Source organism: Oryctolagus cuniculus, chromosome 19 (genome assembly GCF_051225735.1).
Source record: "Oryctolagus cuniculus isolate XC-2025 breed Fujian yellow rabbit chromosome 19, ASM5122573v1, whole genome shotgun sequence".
Lineage (NCBI taxonomy): Eukaryota > Metazoa > Chordata > Mammalia > Lagomorpha > Leporidae > Oryctolagus > Oryctolagus cuniculus.
The window spans coordinates 56,932,078-56,939,004 of record NC_142885.1 but is presented as its reverse complement, the minus strand read 5'-3'; positions in this window follow the sequence as shown (position 1 = coordinate 56,939,004).

The window sequence follows — 6,927 nt, the reverse complement described above, 5'->3', positions numbered from 1 at the left end:
CCATCCTCACATTCTCACCTTTTTAATGAGGGGCCCCTCGTTTTCATTGTGCATGGAGCCCCACAGTTACACGGCTAATTCTGGCTGCTTGCCCCCAAACCATACTGGAACAGCAATGGATTAAAGGCAATGATCTCAGGCAGTCTAGCTTCTCTAAGTATGGATGTGAACATACTTCCAGGGCCGGCATCGGGGCACGGCAGGTTAGGTTCCTGCATGCGACACCAGGATCCTGTACCAGAGTGCTGGGCGCTCTGCTTCTGATCCAGCTTCCTGCTAACACATCTGGGAAAGCAGCAGATGATGGCCCTGCCACCACCCACATGAGAGACCTAGATGGAGTTCTAGCTCCTGGCTTCTGGCTTTGGCTCAGCCCAGCCCTGGCATTTGTGTTCATTTGGGTAGTGAACCAGCAAGTGGAAGACAGCGCTCGCTCTCTCTTTCTCTCTCATTCAGCTTTTTGAATAAATAAATAAATCTTTTTAAAAGCAGATGTGAATTCTCTTCAAATAGCTCGGCTCCTATTTCCTGAGCATCTAGCTATTGGGAGGGCTAGAATGCAATATACAAGGCAAAGCCTGCCCTGGAGGAATCCACAGGTGAACAGAGACTGTTACAGTCAAGTCACTCTACCCCATGGGCCTGGCCATGTGCTAGGCCTGGGCAAGCGGTGCAGAACAAAAAGCCAGACTTTTGCACTGGAAGGGCTTGAGATCGTCCCCAGATTCCTCCCCCCACCAAGAGCCAGAATTAAACCTACACCAAGAGTTCACAACAAAAACTAGTATCTGAGCTGGTGCCACGGCTCAACAGGCTAATCTTCCACCTAGCGGTGCCGGCACACCAGGTTCTAGTCCCGGTCGGGGCCAGATTCTGTCCCGGTTGCCCCTCTTCCAGGCCAGCTCTCTGCTGTGGCCAGGGAGTGCAGTGGAGGATGGCCCAAGTCCTTGGGCCCTGCACCCCATGGGAGACCAGGATAAGTACCTGGCTCCTGGCTTTGGATCAGCGCGGTGCGCCAGCCACAGCACGCCGGCCACGGCAGCCATTGGAGGATGAACCAACAGCAAAAAGGAAGACCTTTCTCTCTGTCTCTCTCTCTCACTGTCCACTCTGCCTGTCAAAAGAAAAACAAACAAAAAAAACACAACTAGTGTCTGGGTTGGGTGTTGTGGTGCCTCAGGTTAAGCCACCACTTGGGATGCTCACATCCCATACCAGTGTACCTGGTTTCGAGTTCCAGCTACTCCATGCTTTAGGTTCAGCTTCTTGCTCACGTGCACTGGGAAGCAGCAGGTAATGACTCAAGCACCTAGATCCCTGCCACCACGTGGGAGACCTGGATGGAGTTCCTGGCCCTGCTCTGGCTGTTGTGGGCATTCGAGGAGTGAATTAGCAGATCTCTCTCTCTCTCCCTCCTCCCTCTCTCTCTCTCCCTTCCCTCATCCTTCTGTCATTCTGCCTTTCAAATACATAAAAATAATGTTTAAAGACTAGCATGTAATGGATGAGAACAAAGATCATGGAAAGTCACAGACCCTGTAAAAACATAAGACTGCAAGACGGCACTGCAAGCTACAGGGTGTAGACATGGTTGACGAGATCATCAGTAAGCATCCTGTCTCGAGAGTGGATCCCTGGTGAGCTCCGGCTAACACTGGGCACTCAGTCCTCCCGACCCCTCCAGAAACAGGACTCCCCGCTCACTCTGGTTTTCAGTTAGGAACATGCTGGGGTTACACTGCCAGTACATGATGGCGTTCTGGCTTGTCTGACCCCCAGATCTGCATGCATGGCTATGTTCTAGTGCCGGGAGCCACTTTGAGGAGAGAGGGGAGACTGGAAGAGGGGTGAGCACCCCATCCCACATTCCTGGGATCCTGAGGGGGAAACCCGAGTATCGAAGGATGCCATACTGGGTGACGTTCAGAGTCCTTGCTGGTGTCACGAGGTGATTGTGACCAGGACACCAGAGCCAGATCCACTGAGGTCACATCTGACCTCATCGCCCCCTAGTGGCTGTCACGTGAAAGCGGTCAGAACCTCCCCGAGAGGCCCCACTGAGGGAGACAGGGCTCCCCAGGCAGAGCGGTGCCTGACGATCTGACCTCCAAGGCCCAGCCCGGGGCCATTGCTTCTGCAGAGCTGCCCTTCCACCACCCGGGTCAAACCCCTCCTCCTGTCTCTCCCCTCTGGGCTCACCTAGAGACCTCCTTGCCCATGTCCCTGGTGGGGATCTTCATCCCCTACCGCAGGGGTTGGCAAACTGTTTGTATAAAGTTTTATTGGAACACAGTCACGTTCATTCACGTGTGTGCTGCTGGTAGCAAAGCTGAGCAGCCACAGCAGACAGCACCTGGCACAGGAGGCTGGACTAGTGCAGGAAGGCTCCTCTCTCGCCCCAGCCAGCTTTCTGGAATGCCGATAGAAACACTCCCCTGCCCCGTTTCAGCCCCTCAGTGGCCCTTGCAAAGCATCCTGCCTCCATCCCAGCTGGCAGGGTTGTTGTGCGCTCTGCCCTGCGGACTCCACCGGCCTTGTCTCATGGCTCTCTCCCCGCTCACTCTGCTCTGCCACACTGTCCCCTTCGCTCCTTCCCGACGCCTCCCCCATTCTTGTGCTTTCCTGGGGGGCCTCTGAAACACTGTTCCCTCCCTCTGGGATGCTCTTTCCCTTCTGACGGCTCAGAGCTGCTTCTCACAGAGGCTCTTGGACTTGAAAGACACTTTCTCTCCCTGGCGTTGTGGTGCCGCAGGTTAAGCCTCCGCTTGCAACACCGACATCCCCTATCGGGGTGTGGCTCAAGTCCCAGCTGCTCCACTTCCAATCCAGCTCCCTGCAGAGAATGGCACAAGCACATGGGCCACTGCTACTCCCAGGGGAGACCCGGATCGCGTTCCAGGCTCCCGGCTTTGGCTTGGGTCACTGCTGCCATTTGGGGAGTGAACCAGTGGATTGAAGATCTCTCTTTCTCTGTCTCTGCGTCTTTCCCTCTATCTTCACGCAAAGCATTTTCTCACTGTCCCCTAAACTGGAAAAGCCCCCAGTCAACATCCCATCGCCCTGTTCTATCTGCCTCTCGACATTTATTGTGAACCAAGAGGGTCCCACGAATTCACGTGTTGACCTGACCACATCTGATTTCTCACTAGAAAAGAAAGTTCCACGAGTCAGGACGCAGTCTTTCTTCACTCACTGGACACCCCGGAGCGACATCACTGCCGGCACGTAGCAGGCACTCCCTCGGTTGTCATGTAGTGGGTGGCTGCTTCCGTCACACACGCACCAAAGCCGCACGAGGCTAACCTGCAGCAAAGGTGACTTAGCCCAGACATACACGTACCAACACCTCTTCCCCTAAAAGGGGGAGGCTGATAAAGGGCTAGCAGTGTAAACCAAGGAACCATTTCACAACTAAATTGTTGTTTTAAAAATGGAGCACCCAGTGCTCATCTCACTGTATCTTTGTGGATGGCTATAAACCCTTTGGAAAGCAATAAGGTAAGAAGTGTCAAAAAGTCATAAAAATGTTCACTCGTTAGACTGAGTATTTAAAGAAATCATTCAACAGTAGCAAAGGTTTTTCACATAAAGGTGTTCACTGTTTTATCTAAAACTGAACACATCAGCTCTCCAACCGTTGGCACACACAGCCTGAACTGCCACCAACTGAGCCACACACGGAAAGCCACACACGGAAAGAATTGTGCCAAATCAAAGAAGTCAAATAAAACGTGGAATATATGTTACCATTACAACTCGGAAAATGACCTACAAACAAGGACTGGAGAAGAGTAAGAAACAGTGAACATATTACCATGTGGGGTGGAGAATGCTGGCTGCCCAATAAGCTCCACCCCCTTCTCTTTTCCTGAACACAGAGCTGGACCAGATTTCCCAGCAGCCCTTGCATCAACTGGAGGCCTCGGGACCAGGATCAGGTCAACGGAACGGGGATGGAAGCACCAGGCCACTTCCTGTTCTGGCCCATGAAACCCTACCCCATGTGCTCCACCAAGTTGTCTCCAGGGTGATCTTAGAAGCCAAGGGCATAGGCTTATCCTCCACCTAGCGGCGCCGGCACACCAGGTTCTAGTCCCGGTCGGGGCGCTGGATTCTTTCCCGGTTGCCCCTCTTCCAGGCCAGCTCTGCTGTGGCCTGGGAAGGCAGAGGAGGATGGCCCAAGTGCTTGGGTCCTGCACCCCATGGAGACCAGGAGAAGCACCTGGCTCCTGCCATCGGATCAGCGCGGTGCGCTGGCCGCAGCGCGCCAGCCGTGGCGGCCATTGGAGATTGAACCAACGGCAAAAGGAAGACCTTTCTCTCTGTCTCTCTCTCTCTCACTATCCACTCTGCCTGTCAAAAAAAAAAAAAAAAAAAAGCAGCAGCAGCAGCAGCAGCAGCAGCAGCAGCCAAGGGCAGAGACCCTAAAGAGATGGCAAACCTGAGCCCTTCACGCCTACGCAGCACACAGACTTGTTCCTCCCCTGTACTTCCCCTGACGCCACCCCGACCTGGAGTATGAGTGACAAACCCCTGCCATGTGCACTGTTGGGTTTGGGTCTATTTGTTACAGCAGCTTGGCCCACCCTGATACAATGAAACGACGGAGGTGTGGCAGGGACAACACTCTGTGCAATGGCTAAACTCTCAGACTTGACAGCCAGAAAGACTTGCATTCAAGTCCCGGTGATGACGTGTAGCATGTGACCTTGGGAACTGCTTCGGATTCCTTGCCCTTTTTCTTTCTTTTTTTTTTTTTTTTTTTTTGAGGATCAAATGAGAGAAATTCTGCATGGCCCATAGCACTGCACCTGAGCTGAGAAGGGGCTCAGATAGTGGTTCAAGTTCTCCTGAAACCCGGCATCATCACAGCCCTACCCTGGAGTCAGAGAGACATCAGCATAGAACAGTTTGAGCTGGGTATCTAACCCTTGTAATCAAGAATTCTAGTATGTTGCTTCTCCAAATATTAACATTCTCCCAACCCATAAACTAAGTGGAAGTGGTCCAGCCTGGGCAAATCCAGGAGGAGGCTAGCTCTGCCCTAGGCAGGCTGAGGATGGAGCCTGAGGTCAACTACTGACTCGCCATCCTCAATGACAACCAGGTCAGAAGCCAGGTGGACTCTCAACCACCCTTTCTCAAGACGTGGCCCCAGCCTCAGCACCCACTCGAGTCAGGCTGGGCCATTTTCCTGGACAGAGAAGTCAGACATGCAGGCAGTGGTCAGTGGCCTGTGTGCAGACTGATAACAGTCCCCAGACCAGATGGCGTCCCTGGCAGGCCCTCAAAGCCAGCAGAGGCCAAGTCATGTCCTAGGGGCCAAAAGGCCCAGGATGGCAGGGCTGGGCCAGCGTCCTGATAAACAAAGCACCCCAGTGCTCTCCTGGTTTGCCAGCTGCCCACCGTCTGAGGGGGGCCAGGGCAGCAGGAGGGCAGGGCCATCCAGGCAGGGGCCCTGGGCCTGTAGCGGAGCTCACACACACGCACAAGTAAACACAGACACAGGCAATCCATCTAAACTGAGTTCCTACTAAAAGCACAACACACCAGGGCCTCAGTGTACAGGAGCCCCTCGAGTCAGATCTAACTTGTTTGCATGCACCACAGGGATAAAGATATTTGAAAAGCTCTTGCATGACATGCCCCCTGGGGGCCCTGCCAGCCTGCACATCTCCACGCTGATGGTGCCTCAGCTCCCTCTTCACTAGATCCCCAGACTGACCGCTGTCCTGCAGAAAGGTCTAGATCTGTGAACAGCTGGACGCTGGAGGCCCATGGTCAGCTTTCCAAGGAGAGAGGGACTCGGGCAGACATGGTTTTGGGACTTGCAGCAGAAGGAAAGTGAGGGCCACGGGATGCAGAGGGGGCTTGAGCTAACTGAGTGTGGCCCCAGAGCCCAGCCTCACCCTGCATCCCCTGAGAGGCCCTGGAGCCTGGACTGACCACAAAGTCATCCTGGCTGTGGGGCAGGGGCCAGCCATTCACATAGCTCTACTGGCTGGTCACTGGCAAGATGGCTCCCATAGACAGGAACAGTGTAGACCTGAGGGAAAGGAGATTCATCTCTAGCTGAGGATGGTTTCTCAAAATGTGGGATGCCTGACTCAACACAAGCCCTGAGCAAACAGAACAGACACCGGGACCAACCCACTGGCTGGCGGTCACCAATGGGCATGGCCACACGGGAGCTGCCAGCTGTCAGCCCTGCCCCTGACGTGGGGCACTCACCCTGTGACACTGGACACCCTAAGTCTCAGGGACACTAGGCAGCCCTCCCAACGTCACACAGCCCCATTGATGGGAGGGCTTATTAGAGATTATAAAAGCAAGCAAAACAAGTCCCACTCCTGAGACACAGGGTGACGCTGGGTCACTTCATCGTGTTCAGAGGGCAGTGAAAGGGACAGAAGATGATCAACAAGTGGCAGCTGTTGCATCAGCAGACAACTTTTCAGAGAGCTACCCATGTGCCTCAGCCGGTGGGGACGTTCAGCCCCGACCCCCACTCAGGGAGCTCTGGTGCCAGACACGCTGGAAACAGAGTGAATAGTCCACAGCAAGTGGGTTGTCGTCAGTATCAATCTCCGATTCCAGACCTAAAGGAGGGCGCCTAGCGCTCTGTCCAGCCTTGAGCTCTGTCGTCCAGCTTGGCCCAGTGGGTTAAGCTGCCGCTTGGGACACCCACACCCTGAGGTCAAGTCTTGCCTCTTCTGACCCAGCCTCCTGCCAATGCACAGCCAGGGAGACAAGTGATGACTCAAGGACTTGGCCTCTGCCACCCACGTGGGAGACCCAGATGGAGTTCCTGGCTCCTGGCTTCAGCCTGGCCCAGATATTTGGGGAGTGAACAAGCAGATAGAAGATTATATCTCTCTCTGTAGCTCTGTTACTCTGCTTTTCAAATAAACTTTTTTTTTTTTTTTT